General features: G+C 50.2%; 1 protein-coding gene across 3 annotated transcripts in view; it reads left to right on the forward strand.

The window, feature by feature from the left end:
- Positions 1-18,988, forward strand: part of GRK5 (G protein-coupled receptor kinase 5) — a 234,187-nt gene that overhangs the window by 49,942 nt on the left and 165,257 nt on the right. The gene's annotated exons all lie outside the window — the stretch shown is intronic.

Consider the following 18,988-nt stretch of genomic DNA (forward strand, 5'->3'; position numbering starts at 1 on the left):
GCAACTAAGCCTGTGCGCCGCAACTACTGAGCCCACACTCTAGAGCCTCCAGCTACTGAGCCCCGTGTTGCAACTACTGAAGCCCATGCAACGGAGAGTAGACCCCACTCGCCACAACTAGGGAAAGCCCACATGGAGCAACAAAGACCCACCACAGCCAAAAAGTAAAAGAAGACTTAAAAATCACAACAACAAAAATCCAATGCAGTGTATTTCTGGTTTTTGGATGGACTGTTTTTCTGTGCAGAGAAGTGGTTTCACCGTAGATGAAGTCCCAGCTTCATTTCCCTCTGCCTCTGGGCAGACTCCCACGTGTGGGTGTCAGTAGTTGGTCCTGATGTCTGAGGACCTCCCTCAATGTGTGCAGCCCCATCAATGAGCCAGACCTCCTTGGGAACCTGTGTTGCATAGAGGGGGCATGATTTTGAGGTTGGAATAAATCAAGTGGCCAGGGCTTGAATCCTAGCTCTTTTACCAGTTAGGATGCGACTTAATTCATTTAATTTCCCTGAGCCTCTGTTTTCTCATCTGTAAAATCGGGATAATGATAGAGTTTCTGAGAGTTAAATCCATGACACGTGGCACATGAGAAGCTCACAAACTGGTGTCCTTGTCATCTTGGCCGTCATCATCTTCGTCATCCCAGGACATGAGGGAGAGGGGGGTGGGTGGGGTGTACGGTCTGTTAGTCCCTAGAGAATGCTTGCTGGACCCATCTCTAGACCTGAACCTGAAGGTCGGGTTCATCGGTTGCCTGCAGAGGCTTGCATTCCAGCTGGCCTTACTCCTGAGCGACTTGGGACTGGATGGCCCTGAGGGAGCCCTCCCGTGGCAGCTGAGACCCCATGGGACTGGAAGCCCCCTCCAGAGGGGATGGGTGTTCTGGCCCCTCATCAGGGTAGAGCTGGGGCCTGGGTCTCGGGTGGATGGTAACTGTACCTCAGTGCACACTCTTCTGGGCAAAGGTTTTGTTTGTTCTTTAATGGAAACGGTAGAAACGAGCCGGCATCGTTTCTAAGCAAAGAGGGACTTTTCACAGGAAGTTTGTAGACCTGACACCTTTTTGCTTACTGTGGCGCGTGGCCTCTTTGCTGACAATTGGCGTGATTTTCTCGAGAACAATAAACAATAGTCGTGGCTGCTTCCTGTGAGGAGGGAAGCGTGGGTACAGGTGGGAGGCCGGAGGTGTCCCCAAGGAAGGGATTTCCTGAGAGCATCCTGTGTCCCTAACATAGTGGCCCTGGGACGAGAGCAGTCAGGACTGATATTGCCAAGGGTCCCTGTGGGCAGGCCCTCTTCTGAGACCTCGCACACTTGAATGAGCTGGTCCAGAGGCGGCGATCAGAACTAATGGGAATTACCAGGTTCCGCTCTCCAGGCCTTTTCCTTGGAAAAGGGAAGATGCTCGCCAGCTCCAAGCCAGTGATGTTGACCTTCAGGAGGGAAGGGGCCTGGCTGGGCCTGCCCTGTGCCTCTGTCAGTGAGAGGCCAGTTAGTTCCTTCAGCGGACCTTCCTGTGTGCTGGTACCGCGGCCTGGATCCCTAGCATCCTCTCCCAGCCTTCACCGTTTTGATGCCTCGCTTGACCTTCAGTCTGGCCTAATAAACCTCACTTTCTCAGAAAGGCTTTTATTTGCTGTCCTAAGTAGTTGGGCTCCCTTGAGGACCCCCCCACCAGCCCCATTATTCTTAATTATAACCCCGCTGTTCATTTCTTCCTGTCCCAGCACTTGCCAACATTTGTGATCGTGCGTTGGTGGATTTACTTGTGTGTTGTCTCCTCTCTAACTGGGAATATGCGCTGGTTGGTGTGGGTCTGGTTCATGCTGCCCATGGCTGAGTTTGCAACATAAGCTGACCTTCTCAGAGAACTTCAAAGGTGAAGGCACGGATTAGTGTATGTGTATGTGTCCTGGGGGACCTCTAGGAGATGTCCAGAGGTTTCTTCTGAGACGTGTGAAGTAGAGAGTTAGGTGCCATTTTTGTAAGTAAGACAACAGGCTTTTTACTTCCAGCAGCTCCAAGTGCAGGGTACCTGGCATACTCGTTCAAAGGAAAAAAAAAAAAATCCATTCTTAAGAAGGCTCTGGAAATTTCATCTGCCAATTGGCACTCAGGCCACTGGAGCAATACACGCGTGGAATTTGAACTCTACCCTGCCTCAGAGAACAAGGCTGAAACGATAGTACGAAATGCATTTAAATGTCATGCGTTATTATTAGTTGTAATCTTATCTTTGTTAATAATAATAACAGGACCCGCCTAGAAGTTGCTGAATAATAGCAGACGGACGCTTTCCTAAACTCACCGTCCGACAACACTGTGGACCCTGGGGAGGCGCTGGCTCCGTAGACACGGCTGGGAGGGACGGCGTGCTCAGCCGGAAGCTCCACCCTGGTCACACGTGTTCTGCCACATCCTCCACGCCCTTTGGGGCTCTGGTCATTCAGAGAGGCGCCGTGGAGGCCCGGGGCCTCTCAGACGCTGGCCTCAAACTCTTTAGAGCCTCTTCCACCTCCCACCCCCCACCCCCAGCTGCTGGCACAAGTCAGGGGTGTGCAGGTCTGGGACCCGCGAGGCAGTTTCTCTTTGCAGAGATTCTGCATGGCCTCTTCCCTTCTATTGTTCGCTGCCCCAGTGACTTGCTGAAACCATGTGTTTCCTACAGATTTTGTTTGCCTGCACTGACTTCTTTGTTTTGCTCCGGTAAACAGACATTTAGCATATACAGATCTTTGCACTTGACAAAGAGAGAGCTGGAGCCCTGGACCTGAGCAGCTGCACTGAGTCACTGAGTCTGAAGACCTTGGCTGGTCCAGAGCTCATAAATGACTCACATGGTCAGGGCTGGCCCGAGTTCGGAGGTTCAGGCGCCGGCGGCGGTGATGGAGGGCAACATCGGGCCTCTGACTCTAATGAGAAAAAACCGTGTTTGAGAGCGAGGTTAGTCGCGGTTGAGCCCCGTTTCCAGCAGCTGTGTGACTTTTGGGGAAGTTGCTTACCTGATCTGTGTGTTTCTTCATCTGTGTGTTTGGTGGCTCAGTGGTAAAGAATCTGCCTGCCAATGCAGGACACACGGATTCGATCCCTGGTCTGGGAAGATCCCATGTGCCACGCACGGAGAAACTAAGCTCGTGCGCCGCGATCACTGAGCCGTCTGTGCTCCAGAACCGGAGAGCCAAAACTGATGAAGCCTGCACACCCTGGAGCCTGTGCTCCACAACAAGAAGGCACTGCAATGAGAAGCCCAAGCACCACAACTAGAGAAAAGCCCATGTAGCAACGAAGACCCAGCACAGTCAAAAATAAATGAATAAAATTACAAAAAAAAAAAAATTCTCCCTTAAAACAAAAACAAAACAAAAACAGTACCGACCTTGGTGGGAGGCTTAAAGGAGTTCAGATTTGGAGACCTTCTGATGGTTGATACACACTAGCTGCTCTTGTTATTTGTTGGGCCCTGTTTTGTGGACTGTCCTCAGAGATCCTATAGGGAAAGGCTTGCCAGTAGACCCATTTCACTTTAGAAGTGAAATCAAGGCTTTTGTCACTGTAGGTTGATGTGATTCTCCTGAATGTATTGGTGATGGTCTGTTCATCAGAAACAGTTCCGAATGTTCTGGACTTCAGCCTTGTACAGGAGGCACAGATGCTGAATGGAAATAGACCTGGGTTTGCACACCTACTCCTGCTCCTACAAGCTGTGTGACCTTGGAGGTGCTGCTTATCTTCTCTGAGCATCTGTCATCCTCTTGCCAGGGTGACCGCGAGCATGAACTGCGCCTGAGTTTGTAAGGTGCTTAGGTGGGGCCTGACACAGAGCCAGCACACAGTGGGTCAGGGGTTTGCCCTGACTGATGAGCTTCCACCACCAGTGGGTGGTGTCCTTAGAAAAGGGCATTGGGGGTACAAGAGAATCTCAAAGAAAGTGGAGCAGTGGGGAGTGAGGAGCAGACAGAGTGGTCACGGCCTTTGAACTTCTCAAAGCCTGACCTCATCAGATCATCTAGGTAATCTGTGGTCCAGCTCATAGACCTGGAGTGACTGGAGGCAAGAGCATTGCCTTGCTGCCTTGGGACCTGAGCTGCCCTGGAGAGAGTCGAGGGCTTCAGGTAGAAGCTGGATGGCCCCTGGGAGGGACAAGGATGCAGCGGTCTGTGTTGACAGTCTTCAAAGTCCTTCCACCCTGGACCTTCTAGGATTCTTGCACAGTTCCAGAGATGGTCCTCCCCTTCAACACCAGGCATATTCTAGTCCCCCTGCCTCAGAATATGAGGACAACTAATGGGTTAATGGGGCACCTTTAACCACTTTTAAAGGCCGTCAGGGGACTTCTCTGGTGGTCCAGTGGCTAAGACTCCAAGCTCCCAGTGCAGGAGGCCCAGGTTCGATCCCTGGTGGGGGAACTAGATCCCATATGCTGCAGCTAACACCCTGTGCAGCCAAACAAATAGATATTCATGTGAAAAAAAAAAGGCCCAGGGAGAGAGGGGATTGCACTAGGTCAGGGGGAGACTGTGGACTTCCGGAAGGGGGCCTCGGCAGCTCCACCCTGAGCTCACAGGAAGTGACTCTGAGATGCACCCACTGGCACCTGCCCTGAGGCCGGGAATGTTGGAGGCCATGATGGACCCCAGCAGCACAAACGGGACTTTGCTGTGATCTCTTCCGAATGCAGCTGCAAGGTGGGGTCCTGCCGTTGGCCGTGCTACAGCAGGTGGTAAAGTTCAGGAGTGAGTGACTTCAAGAGTGTGCTGATTCCACATGACTGCCTAAAACACATTTTAAGTAAATTTTAAAGTAAATTTATCCATGAGCAATCCATGGTGGTCATTACTGGATGTCGGGGGCCGGGTGCCAGCCTCAACACTCCAGCCCCAGGCTTTCTCAAGCCCGTCCAGGACGCCCTAGGCATTGGTACCTCAGACCACAGGTACGGGCAGACCACTACTCTGACCCACAGGCAGGACTTATTTCCTCAGGCTTTGTTCCCATTGGCCACTGAATTTTTGACTGTGGTTTTGGGGTTTGTTTGATGATGGGAAAGTGGCTGAGCTGTATACTTATTTTTTTTTAAAGATTTTAGAACAGTTGTAGCTTCACAACAAAATTAAAAGTAAACTAGAGAGCGTTCTCATATATCCCCTGCCCCCAGATGTGGAAAGCCTTCTCCATTATCAACATCCCCCAGTGGAGTGGCGGCTTTGTTACAAATGATGAACCTTCATGACACATCATAGTTATACAAAGTCTGTAGTTTACATTAGGGTTCACTTTTGGTGGTGTACATTTGTGGCTTTGGACAAATGTATCCACCTTTCTGTGTATTGTACAGAATAGTTTCACGGCCCCCAAAACCTTCTGTGCTCTGCTTATTCAACTCCCCCTACCCCAAACCCCTGGCAACCACTCATCTTTTTTTACTATCTCCATAGTTTTGCTTTTTCTAGAATGTTATATAGTTGGAATCATACAGTCTGTAACCTTCTTGGATTGTTTGTTTGTTTGTTTTTACTTAGTAACATACATTTAAGTTTCCTCCATGTCTTTTCATGCCTTGATAGCATATATCCTCTTAACTGATTAATATTCCATTATCTGAATGCACTGCAGTTTATTTATCCATTCCTAGTGGTAAAGAACCTGCCTGCCAATGCAGAAGACCTAAGAGATGGGGGGTTTGATTTCTAAGTCAGGAAGATACTCTGGAGGAGGGCTTGGCAACCCACTCCAGTATTCTTGCCTGGGGAAGTCTGTGGACAGAGGAGCTTGGTGGGCTACAGTCCTGGGGTCGCAGAGTCGGACATGACTGCAGCGACTTAGCACTCATGCTACTGAAGGACATTATGATTGCATTCAAGTTTTGGCAATTATGAATAAAGCTACTGTAAATATCCTTGTGCAGGTTTTTATGTGGATGGAAGTTTTCAACTCTGGGTTAACACCAAGGAATGCAATTGCTAGATCACATGGTAGGAGGATGCTGAGTTTTTATGAGAAACTGCCAAACCGTCTTCCAAAGTGGTTGGACCATTTTGCATTCCCACCAGCAGTGGATGAGAGTTCCCATTGTGCACGATGTGGGAGGGAAAGCAAGCGAGGGGGAGACGTGTGGAGAGATCCCAGGGGTGATGTTCAGTCCGGGGCTCACATTCACTGTGCGGCTTCCTTCCGCACTTACCCATGGGGCTGCCTTCAGAAGGCGACCACCCCATCCTTTCTGCGTGTCACCCTGGTGCTGTCAGTGGTGTCCGGTTGGTAGGAAACCTAGAGCCTCAGCGCAGGTCTTTCCATGGTTGGTCTAGGTGGTCGTTTCCTTTGGTGATCCTGAAGCAAGTCTGGGCGTGTTCCTCTCCAGCTCGCTGTCTGCAGCTCGGGTGGGAGGTGAGTGATCGGAGGGTGAGGGGGATGGGGTGCATCTTTGCCAGCTGAAGGAAAGCTACAGTGTAGGTTTCTCCATCCCCTTGGGTGATGCTCCCTCGTGTCCTTTAACAGAGCTAGTCCCCCCTGGGTGAGCTCTGAGGACCAGGTTGCAGCCCCAAGGACACTCCCAGGAGAGTCAGCACCTGAGGATTCCTGCGTCAGTTCCAGCTCTCTCAGGTGGGCTTTGGCAAATCTCGTGGCCTCTGTGGGCAGCAGGTTCCTACTGTTATGAGGGAGTTGCTGTGGAAATGCAAAGACCCTTATAATTAGAAATTTCTCAGAGTGCAATATTGAAAAGTGGTTCAGAACCTGGGATTTATATTATGGCTTGGCCACATGCTGGGCTTCCCTTGTGGCTCAGCTGGTAAAGAATCTGCCTGCAATGCAGGAGACCTGGGTTCGATCCCTGGGTTGGCAAGGTCCCCTGGAGAAGGGAAAGGCTACCCACTGCAGTATTCTGGCCTGGAGAATTCCATGGACAGTCCATGGGGTCACAAAGAGTTGGACACGACTGAGTGACTTTCACTTTCACTTCACTTGGCCACATGCTAGCTTCCTAGGGCTCTCAGTTTCCTCATCTGTAAAATGGGCTAATGATGCTGCGTTTGGGGAAGACGAAATGAGACAGACAGAGTATAGTCACTGGCACATTGGTAAGACTCAGTAAGTGGCAGCTAGTGCTTCGTATCACTGTCATCATGGGTGTGACCATCGCCCAGGGTGGAGAGCAAGTTTCCTGACTGTTGCTGGGGATACAGCCCAGATAAACACCCAGAGTGAAGTGAGATGAGCATATGGTTGATCAGCATCTTTGGTTTCTGTTCTCTGAGCAGTGACCTGGACTGGTTGTGTGACTGTGACCTGCACTTGACCTTTTAGAAACAGATGAGGGCAACCTGAGAGAGCTTCCTTTACACTGGGCAGGACTGGATTTCTGACCACAGATCGTGTTACCACTTCCTGGAGACAGGCAGTCCTTTCAATTTTGTGTTTCATTTATGTAAACTTTCCTCTGATGGAGACTTGATACAGAAGGAGAAAAACATACGGTGAACCCTGTATTTCCTGTGATAAATGATGACCTTTGGAACTGGGGTCAAGTCCAAATTCTCCAAGAGTTGTTTTTTTTTTTTTTTTGCTGCTGTGGTTTTAAAGTCACGACATGTTGTGCTTTTGGCTGCTGGTCTTTCTGGCTTAGATTCGATTGAAATGCTAATAAATGAAATGGGTGCCTTTGGAAAGCATTCAGATATTACTCACTGGAGTAAAAATGCAATATTTGTTCAGGGAGAGGACTGAGCATTATGAAAATGGGTCTTATGTGCTTAGGGTCAACATCTGACAAGAAAAGAAGGGCTGCAGGAGTTGGGGACCATCTTGCTGGATGATCTTCATCCTTGCTGAAGATGCAGACAAGGATGCAGTTGTCCACGGTTGTCACAGCACCTCAGTGGGTTTTGAGAATCCCCTGGTCGGGGTTTGATGAAAAGTCTTGTGTCTTTCCTCCTCGGTTTGCCAGATTAACATTTCACACAAACAGTTAGGCCAGAGGTGGGATATGCTGGGCTTTTGCTGGAAAGGCTTGCAGCTCAGAGCCTGCTGTAAAGTATCAGGTTTAGAAAAGTCAGAGGGTGTTTTTGGTTTTCTTGAAGTCACCTTTGACATTTTAGCAACACAGCTAGCAGATTGGGATGTAAGACTCCAACAAATCTGAGATCCAATAGGATGTGAATGGAGGATGTCAAAGAGAGGAGGGACTTTGGGGAGGATGAAGTCGTCCTTTTATAGACGAGAAAAAGCCCAGAGAGGGTGAGTAGAAGACCTAACAGCACACAGCTAGTTAGGGCCACGTTGAGACCTGAACCCAGGTCTTAACTTCTAATCTGGGTCTCTTCTGTGTTTGGCCTATGCATGCTCTAGTTCACAGGTCTTATACAATGAACAACTGTGATCATGCTTTGTCACTTCTGTACCAACTAACTTTGGCAGACGAAGTTTTTATTTTACAATATGTTCTTTTTTTAAAACAGCGATATTATCATACCATAGAAAAATTTCTCCAAGGAGTGAACTCTGCCAGTCATTAATGTTTTGGCATTTTTCTTTCCTGTCTTCATTTGTGCCTGAGCATGTAAGTGAGGCGGGAACAAAAAAGGACCCACAAAGTAAATATACAGGCAGAAATAATTGTAAATGTCAGACTTATTCAGCCTGACCTTGAAGTTTATTAGAAATTGAGTTGGAATCCCTTGATGGCCATATTTCCATCCCTTGTCCTCATGACTTGGAAAAATGTATGATTCCTGGGCCAAATCTCTGGATAGCATGACCAGGTTTTAGCCTCACCTGGGTGAATACATTTTTAGCCTAAATGTTCTGAAGTGAAAACTTAGGTGGTGACAGTTTAGAAGGTAGCTTGTTTGGCATCCACTTGCTAGACCTGGATCATGGGTAACTGATACCTGGTCTAGTTCATCCAGACCCGTGAGAGAGCTCACAGACCACCACACTGGGGCATAGACACCATACAACTGGGTGACTGTGTGCACTTTTCTCTTCCCAGTGGAGCTCCAGACTAGTTCTGGGGGACATGGCAGGGCTTCCAGATGTTTAAATAGAGATAGAGATGTCCGTACAGTTTCCCTGGAAGGTTAACTGTTGCTGTTGAGACGTGGTCCCTGTGTGTATTTCTGTGAACGGACAGACACGGCAAGGGGAAGACGGCAGCCTGGGGTCCCTTGCCTGGTCCTTGTTGCTCTGCTCGGGGTGTTGGGGAAGGCCTGCACCTTGCCCCCTTTTCTCTGCAATACCCCTCCCACGGCATGACTGGCCTCCACTCTCCAGACTGGCACCCAGGGATCCATAGTCCTTTTTAAAATTTTATTTTATTTATTTATTTAGGGCTGTGCTGAATCTCTGCTGCTGGGTGCGGGTTTTCTCTCTCTGCAGCAAGTGGGCTTCTCTTTGCAGTGGCTTCTCCTGTTGCAGATCACGGGCTCTAGGGCGCGTGGGCTTTAGGAGTTGTGACCCATGGGCGTAGTTGCTCCGTGGTATGTGAAATCTTCCCAAACCAGGGATTGAACCTGTGTCCTCTGCATTGCACGGCTCATTCTTAACCACTGGACCCCCAGGGAAGTCCCCTATATTCTTTTAAAGCCACTTCATTGAGATATAATTGGCAGGCAGTAAACTATGCATATTTATAATATGTATACTATTTGAAAAGTTTGGGCATATCCACCTACCTGTGAAACTTGCACCACAAGTTAGTGAGCCTGTCTGTCACCCCCTGGAAATTTCCAGATGCTCCTGTAATCCCTCCCTCCACATCCCCTACTTCCCCCCCGCCCCGACCCCCAACCCCCAGCCACCCCTCATCCTGCTTTCTGTCACTATGGATGAGTTGACATTCCTTTTAGAGATTTCTATAAATGGAACCACATAATTAGTACTCTTTTCATCTGGTTTCTTTCATACAGTGTAAGTATTTTGAGATTCATTCACATTGTTACATATATCTGTAGTTCTTTCCTTATCTCCTCCCCTGTTGGGACATTTGGATTGTTTCCAGTTGGTTGTTTTTTTTTTTTTTTCCTATTACAAATAAAGCAACTGGGAACACTGTGTGTAAGTCTTTCTATGAACATATATTTTTCCTTTTCTCCTGGGTAAATACCTGGCATGGAATGACTGGGTCCTACGGTGGGTATAGGTTTAACTTCTCTGGAAAATGACAAACTGTCAGTTTCTATGTGATTACTTCGCTGTACTAGGAATCTGTATTTTTTTTTTTTTTTTTATATTTATTTGGATGCACTGAGTCTTAGGTGCAGCACACAGGGTCTCCAATCTCTGTTGCTGGGTGTGAGATCTTTAGTTGCTTTATGTAGACTCTTAGTTGCTGCATGTGGGATCCAGTTGCTTGACCAGGGATCAAACCCAAGCCCCCTGCATTGGGAGTGCAGTCTTTGCCACTGGGCCACCAGGGAAGAAGTTCCCGGAATCTGTATTTTTTAAATAACCCTCCCCAGCAATTCTCCTGTAGCCTTTTCCTTTTCCTTCCTGCAGTCACCTAATGGCCTGCGGTTGGCCCTGGGTGACAGGCTGCATGAACCAGTCACCTCCACTTGTTCTCTTAGGGCTGGTTTGACCTTGCCGTCTCTCTTCAAGCTGCCCCTGGGGAGTAGAGGGAAGACTGAGGCTCTTTCCCCGCATACCTGTCTCCCACCCACCCAAGCCTCACAGCTACACTGACTTGCTCTGGGGTCAGCAAGCCACGGTGCAAGGAACTGCCTTGTCCACTGCAACAGTGTCCCACCAGAGACCTCAGAGAGGTGGGCACACCCGTGACTTCCTTGTGAAACGCTTGGATGCCTTGGGCTCACTTCTCAGCTGACCCCTGGCTTGACATGAGCCCGCTGCAGAGACAGTCTGGCGTCTGACCTGCCTGAACAGGGAATCAGAACTCATTGCTGCCTCTTCCCAGCCCTTCTACCCAGCAAGCAGCACTTAACCTGTCCCCTTAGGTGCTGAGCCCTGAGCTAAGGTGTTCATCGCAGAAAAATGGACAGGGTAGTCCTATCCCCGGGGAGCTCAGTGTATGAAGAAAGGGCAGGGGAGGCAGATTTTCTGATGAAAGCAGGCCTGGGTGGGGCAGGCTGGGCACTCCCGGGATGGGTCAGGGAGGGGAGCCGTGGTGAAGCCAGACTTGACTTAGGTGGCAACAGCATGGCCTCTCGCCTCTGCCCACGCGTGCCCTTCACGGCCCAGACGGCTCTTGAGGGCTCTTGGGGAGGGAGTGGTGATGGCCCGCGGCTGCCTGGCGTTCTGTGACTCTCACAGAGGGCCCTGCGGGGTGAGGAGGAGGCGAGGTGTTCCAGGCTGCGGGCCAGCGCCCAGGTGCACGCACGTCAGAGCGGCTTGGTGGGCAGTGCGTGCTCTCGCTGGGGGCACTCACACCCTTTCCTGGGGGCAGTGAAGCGGAAGGGAAGCATGTGAGAAACAGACCCACCTCGGGAGGGTGTGAAGTCTTGGTTCTGTTCCTGGAGAGGAGCGGGTCGGTTTGAACACACCTTGTGCGGGTGGTGTTGGAGGGCGCGAATCCCACCACCTGCCCGCGCAGGCTGTTTTGATCTGGTGGCCTCTTTTTCACTTGGATTGCTGCTCTCCTGGCCCCACAAATCCAATGTTTGAGTTGCTCTGGGCCCAGAGTGGGAGGAGCCCGGAATGCAGTGTTGGGACTTTACCTGTAGGCAGTGGGATGCCCCTGGGCTGGGCCCAGGGGGTTGGACACCTGAGCACCTTTAACTCTGAAGGCTTTTCCCTGTCTCTGCAGAACAACTGTACTTAAGGTGAAGAATCCTGACTTTAAAATATTGGTGCAGGGACAGTTATGTTTGGTAATGAAATATCCCAAGCCTGCTTTGTCTGAGTGATGATAATTCATACTAGGACGTATACAGAGTCAGTACTCTGAGCTTGTGGGCCAGCACACTTGGGGCCCCCTGCTTTTTGTTTTTTTTCAGTCTCGAAGTCGTATCTGACTCTTTTTGACCCCAAGAACTGTAGCCTGCCAGGCTCCTCTGTTCATGGGGTTTTCCAGGCAAGAATACTGGAGTGGGTTGCAATTTCCCTTCTCCTGAGGATCTTTGTTGATCAGGGATTCAGCTCATGCCTCCTGCATTGGCAGGTGGGTTCTTTACCACAGACCCGCCATGGGATTTTTCTCGTTGGTTTTGCTGCCTGCAGGGATGTAAATGTCAGCTGTCTCTCCTATCTATCCCTCTGTCATCATTCAAAAGTGGTTCTAACAGCTCTGGTCCACTGTTATCCCCTTTCCAGTCCCCTCTGCCTTTGTAGGTTGTTCAGTTCAGTTCAGTGGCTCAGTCGTGTCCGACTCTTTGTGACCCCATGGTTTGTAGGTTGATACCTGTCTTATTCTTTGTTACTTTAGAGGTCTCAGGAGTGAGAGGGAATAAATGTGCTATGTTCAGCTCTACCCTGCTTGCCCGGAAGCGAACCAGGTCTGTCCAGGTGCTGGACTAACACAAAACCTAGCTTTTACTGTTTTAATCATTTTAAGGTATGCAGTTGAGTGGTCTTAATCACATTCACAATGTGGTACAACCGTTACCAGGATCCATTTCCAGAACCTTCTCATCATCCTCTGTACCCATCAAACAAGAACTTCTCTTCCTTATTCCTTGGAGCTCTTGGTAACCTCTGTTCTGTTTTCTGCCTCTGGATTTGCTTATTCTGGGTGCCTCATACTGGTGGAATCATACAGTATTTGTCCTTTTGTGTCTGGCTTATTTTACTTAGCATACTCTTTTCAAGGTTCACCCATATCGTGGCATATATATATATAACATCCTGTTGTGCGGGCACGCCATATTTTGTTTAGTCATCCATCTACTGATGGACACTTGGGTGGTTTCTACCTTTTGGCTACTGTGAATAGTGCTGCTGTGAACAATGGTGAATAAGGATCTGTTTGAGTCCCTGTTTTCAATTCTTTGAGGGTACACAGCTAGAAGTTGAATTTCTAGATGGTAATGAAATTCCATGTGTAATGTTTTGAGGCGCTGCTAAGCTGTTTTCCTTGCAGAATGCTTTGGAGGTAGTGGTTTCCCATTGCCTGCAGTTTAAAGCCCAAGGCCGGCCTCTTGCATTCAGAACTTTGCTCTTTCTGCCTGTGTACGAGGATCTACTCCAACCAGACTGAATCTGTCGTCACATCCTGTCTCCACGCCTTCAGCTGGATCATTCCTTTCCCCTAGGATACCCCTTTACCTCCCTCTCAGATTTAATGCACATCCTGCCTTCCCCACCTTCTTTGGAGAAAGTTCACCCTCTCTGCAGCTCCCACGGCATTTGTGGGTCTGACTCAGTGACCCAGATCCTGATTTACAGACTAACCTGGGTTGGTAGTCTCTGCCGTGAGATGACATCGAAGGCGAACAGGGACTGTTCACTGTGGCGCGGCCCACGCTTCCCTGTCCAGCCCGTGACTGCCAGCCTGTGGGTGAGCTGCCGCTTTGCAGCCAGCCTCCACGTGGCACCGTCTTCACAGGGAGGGATGCTGCCTGGCCCCTGGCATGAGCGTGCAGAGCCTTCCATGCTGGCAGGCTGCCTCGGGTTCCCGGGGTGCTGCCTGGCTGCCTCCCCTCTTGGGCCCTTGCCCGTTTGGAAGCATGCCCTCGAGCACTGCCATCCCTGAACCTAGCCAGCAGGCCGTCCGATCCCCCACGGGGGCCGGGAAACCTGGCTGAACACAACGATTGTGACCTAGTGTTGGAGAAGCAGGCAGCCACTTACTGAGCTTACAGGGTGGGTTTGGTGGATTCCAAGCCTCTGATTTTCATTGCACAGAAAACAGCCAGAGTGGCCTGTCACCCAAGCCAGAAACCTGGTGTCCTCTCTCCAGCCCGTCCTACTTCTCATTAACGCTGCTGACTCTCTCTTTGAGCTATTTATCCATATCTCTAGCTTAGATGATCGCTGTGGCTTCCTACGTGGTTCCCCCACTTCTGATTTGTCCCCCACTCCACTCTGCCTCTGTGTTCTGCTTTCGAGAATTCAGATCCTAGCTGCACTCTCCACCCCGGTGAGTCACCAACAGCCCCTCCCAGCATGGGTTTCAGGTTCCTGTGCTACTTTAGTTCCCTGGGTATGGGAGGGCACGGGCCCTCCCTTCTTACTGTCTTGTTTCTTGGGCCTGGAACATTCTCCCAGCTCTCTCCCAGGCCAGGTGCCGCTCATGCTTCAGGCTTGTCCTGACGTTGCTCCCGGGAGACACGTCTCTGGCCCCAGTTCTGTCATTCCCATGGCCTGTGCGCCCACTTATCATGCTCTGTTCTCCTTGCCCGTCCTGCTCAGCCCTCTTTCATGCCACTGTGTCCCCAGCTCCTTAGACCAGCACCTGGGCCAGGCAGCTACGAGAGAAATGTGGACCGTGGGGATTTGGGCAGACCTCCAGGCCGGCTGGACTAAGGCCTCTGGGGGCTCCAGATTTCTCATCAGGAGTGGGAAAGGCTGGACCTGAGGTCTGGTCTCACGTCTAGCTTCCTGTTCGTATGTCTAGCAGCCAGGCACAGAGCTAAGCAGAGTAGAGACGAGCACCCTGGGGGTTGTCAGTAGATTCCAGGGCCTCTACCAGCCTGGAGGCTTTGAGGACGCTCTCTTGGAAGCATTTGAGCTGCTATCCCCTGAGCAAACAAGGTTGAATGTCTAATCATAAAATCAAGTTCTTGTAAGAAGGCAGGTCTGTGGGGCCAGGGAGAGCCAGCAAGTACTCTAGTTGGGGGTCTGGTGAGCATGAGCAGGTTGCTGCTGGGTCCTTCTCTAAGCCTGGACAGTCACAAGTGCCCATGGACACTGGCCCTTCTGCAAAGGTGGGCGTATCTCAAGGCCTTTTGGAGGTGGCAAGAGGTCTGGCCTGCTCTCAATTGTTTTGTTCTGCAGCTACGTGTTCATTAACAAAATTTAAAATTCCACAAGAAGGTTACAAACATTATGGCATTTAAAATGATTTACTTTTCTCAAGATGGTGCTTTTTAAACAGACACTCCATAGCCACTCTAGGTACAGGATGTAGAAGAAATACTGATTCATAGTGCGCTGCCCGTGGGGTGGATCTGGGATCAAACAGAAGTGTCCCGTCTCCCTGGGGGTGAGCGTAGTCTCATCTGAAGATGATTCCTAAAATAGTTTATCTTGAGATGTCTATGTTATGGAAGTGAAGCCAAGTCCCTCCTCCCATGCCCACCTCCCCACCTCCCCACTCCCACCCCCAGGCCCTGCAAGTCCTTCTCTGGCTGGAAGATGAGGAACTCGGGGTGGGACCTGGGGGAGGGAGCAACTCACACACATTCCTGGGGCTGGGAGTTGCCCGTTTCTGGAATGCCCCCTCCCTGGACTCCCTGGCCAAGAGTGAATGGGGCCTGGGGCACAAATGCTATTACCCAGGGATGCTTATTCCTGGGTAGATTGGAGCTCTGTGCCCACCCTCTGGGGGCCAGGCCTGCTGTGAGGTGACCTGACTGTGCTGATGTTTACATGGGCTCTCAAGTTATCAAGAGTCTGTCTCAGCTGGATGTCCCACCCCTCACTCTGCAGATAGGACCTTGAGTCCCCTGCCTCGCAACCTAAGTCGCTCAGGGTCAGATAGTAGCAAAGCCAAGAGGTGAAATTGGTTCTTTAAGACCTGGTTTGGAGCTGAGGGTGGGTGGGATGGATGCCTTCAACAGGAGAATGTTTTAAGGTTCATCTTTGTGTCCCCAGGTCTTAGTATGGAGCCTGGCATGCCGGGAGGTCAGTAAATCTTTGTTGAATGAAGAATAGCAGCCAACATGTATTGAATGCCAACAACTGTGGTCACTGCAAGTCTATGTGATTTCACTGAAGCCACCCCCAACTCTGGGCAGTTAGGTACTTTTATCCTGTGTGTTCAGGTGGGAAAACTGGAGCACAGATGGGGAAAGAAACCTGCCCAAGAGCAAACAGCTAATAAATGGAGCTGAGGCTTGGACACAGGTAGTAGCTCACAGTCACTGTCTAGACTGGCGCCGGCCAGTAGGAAATTCACGTGAGCCTCCTGTGAAACTGAAAATGTCTAGTCCCATTAAAAACAAAGTAAAAGAAAAAAAGTAAGAGAGAAACATCTGAAATTACTTTAATATTTTATTCAGTCCACTGCTAAGTCACTTTAGTCGTGTCCGACTCTATGCGACCCCATAGACGGCAGCCCACCAGGCTCCCCCGTCCCTGGGATTCTCCAGGCAAGAACACTGGAGTGGGTTGCCATTTCCTTCTCCAATATTCAGTCCACTATACGCACAAAATTAGTGTTAAGATGTCATCTGTATAAATATTCCTAGTAAGATATCTGGCAGGTTTGATTCATGCCGAGTGTTCAAAATCCAGTATGTATTTAAGGTCTGAGTTTGGAGTGGCCGCCTCTTGGGTGCTCAGTAGGTGCCCGCCTCTGGTGGTTTCCGTGCTGGGCATTGTAGCTCTGGATCACTCTGCTGGGCAGTGAATGAATATTGGGAGTTGTTGTCATCTGGAGCTGAGGAAGCAGGAGGAAGTGGTCAAAGGGAAGAACAGAGGGGGCACGGCAGGCCTGAGCGTGCGTGTTGGGTTCTAGAAGGCGCCTGCTACATCTTCCCAGTCGTGTGTGCCAGGCAAAAGCTGCTGCCTCAAAAAGGGGTGTCCCCCTCGGGGCTGTCCCCGAGGATGGAGCATCTCTCCTGCTGTCTGGGACGGGGCCTGGGCAGGGCTGTGCAGAGGGCAGACACCCTGAGCTCCTAGCTCCGTGCTACAGGGAGGCTTTGCTCGTCTGCGTGGGGATCTGGCTCTGAGCCGTGTTGCTTTTGGCCGAAGGCCGTTGCAAAACTCCCCGGAGCTCAGAACAGGTACGATGTGTTCTTCGGGAAAGGTTACGAGGTTTCAGACATAACAGAAGTTCTGAGTATACAAATAGAGGATGTCTACCGGCCGGTGTCAGGAGTGAAGTCATCAAACGCATACATCATGGGGTCAGTGCTGGCTGACGCACTTAGGGCCCCTCGGGCTTGGAGGTGACCTGTAGGTGGGGAGACTAGAAATTACAGGCCCAGCAAGGGGGAGGGTGGGTGAGCAGAAGCAGGGACAGTAATGCACTAGTGTTTTCTCAAATGGGCCTTGAAAGAAAGGGGTTAAGACTGCCCCTTAAAATGTTTCCTGGATGGTCTGAAGATGCAGTGAGAGGAAGGTGGGTGGGGAGAAAAGGTCTTCCTAAGCCAGCCTCCCCAGCCCCCCACCCACAGCAGCCCCCCTCTGCACCCTCCCCCACCCCCCACCGCATACAGCGGGTCTTGGTTTCTGGCTCCGGGCAGAGATCAATCTGTGGCCAGTCTCCTGCCCAGACAAGGTTTCGGAAAAGATCGTCGGGGCTGGAATGTTTCAGGCTGGCCTTGGGAAGCGCTCTGTAATGACGACTTGACTTACACCACTTCTGTTGCTGTTCAGTCGCTCAGTCGTGTCCGAATCTTTGCGATCCTGTGGACTGCAGGACACCAGGCTTCCCTGTCCTTCACCATCTCCTGGCCACTGGAAGCACTTTATACTGAGGACCATCCACTAGCCCAGTAAGAGTTTGACCCCAGGATTCAGCTGGGAAGATGGATGCTGGACTGAGAAGCCCTGGTGGGTGACTGAATAGTCAGTCCCGCGTGGCTTGGGGGCAGGGGCATGACTCAGTTCTTAAAATCCTGCCATGTGATGCAGGAATAGGATGAGGTGGCCTGGGAGAAGGAGTAGGGGTGGGCAAAATATTTTTGCATTAAAAAAATAGCAACTGACTGATAAGGCCACATGCCCTGAGGCAGAAATAGAGGAGCCCGGAGCTGCTAGGGCTGGGCCAGGGCCAGGAATGAAGGCCATCGTAACAGGCCCTGGGGCCCAGTTCAAGTTCTCCAGTTCAGTTCAGTCGCTCAGTCGTGTCTGACTCTTTGCAACCCCATGGACTGCAGCACGCCAGGCCTCCCTGTCCATCACCAACTCCCGAAGTTTACTCAAACTCTTGTCCATTGAGTTGGTGATGCCATCCAACCACCTCATCCTCTGTTGTCCCCTTCTCCTCCCACCTTCAAGTTCTTACCTAGGCTTCTTGGCAGAAATCCCTCGGGCAAGACTGTCCTGTCTGCAAAATGGGACTAAATGATGCCAATTTTACAGCTCAAATTAGATGCTTTGCAGGTAGAAGTAGTTTATAGAGCAAAACACCCCAGAAATCCAGTTGTCTTTTTTTTGTGTGTGTATTTTTTGTTTTATTTTTACTGCATGGCTTGTGGGATCTTACTTCCCCATTCAGGGACTGAATCTGAGGCCATAACAGTGAAAGTGATGAGTCCTAACCCCGGGGCCATCAGGAAATTCCCATGTTGGGTGGTGGGTCGCAGTTATTATATTTATTAACCGTACTGTGACTATTTTATTTTTATTTATCCTATAGCCTTAAGGTATCATGTTGTTCTTTCAGCTGTCATTTTAAAGCTTTTCATTTTGAAAAATTTCAGTTGTATTCAGACACAGAGAGGATGGTATGATGAAGCCCCTGTACCCTTCAGCCAGTTCAACTATCCTTAATATTTCATCAGGGCGATTTTGAAGTCTTCAGGCTGAGTTAATGTGGGTGAATAAATTTCTTTGATTAATGAAGTTACCCATGTGCTTTAAATCTTTTGAAGTAAAATCTGCCCTCTTGGGAAAAAGAGTGTGTTTGTATATTAGGTGTTTTGCCCTAATGTGCTTGCCACAGCCTGTGACTGACTTTTCAGCCTGGTCTGATGGTTCGGTGGGGACTCCCACCTGGGACCTCTGTGACCCCCTCACCCTTCCTTAAGCCACAGGAGCAAGATCAACTCTCCCAGGAGTTTGCTGGCCTCTGTGGACTCTGTTTTTCAACTTGCTATAATTTGAAGGGAAAAGGTTGTTCTGCAGTCTAAATGATTATTTACAGGAGGAGCTGGGGAGTTTCAGGGGAGCCGGAAAGTCGGTTGTCTCTGGTTATTTTAGCCCTCCA

Source organism: Moschus berezovskii, chromosome 12 (genome assembly GCF_049115385.1).
Source record: "Moschus berezovskii isolate FMDL1 chromosome 12, NW_MosBer_1.0, whole genome shotgun sequence".
NCBI classification, from domain to species: Eukaryota; Metazoa; Chordata; class Mammalia; order Artiodactyla; family Moschidae; genus Moschus; species Moschus berezovskii.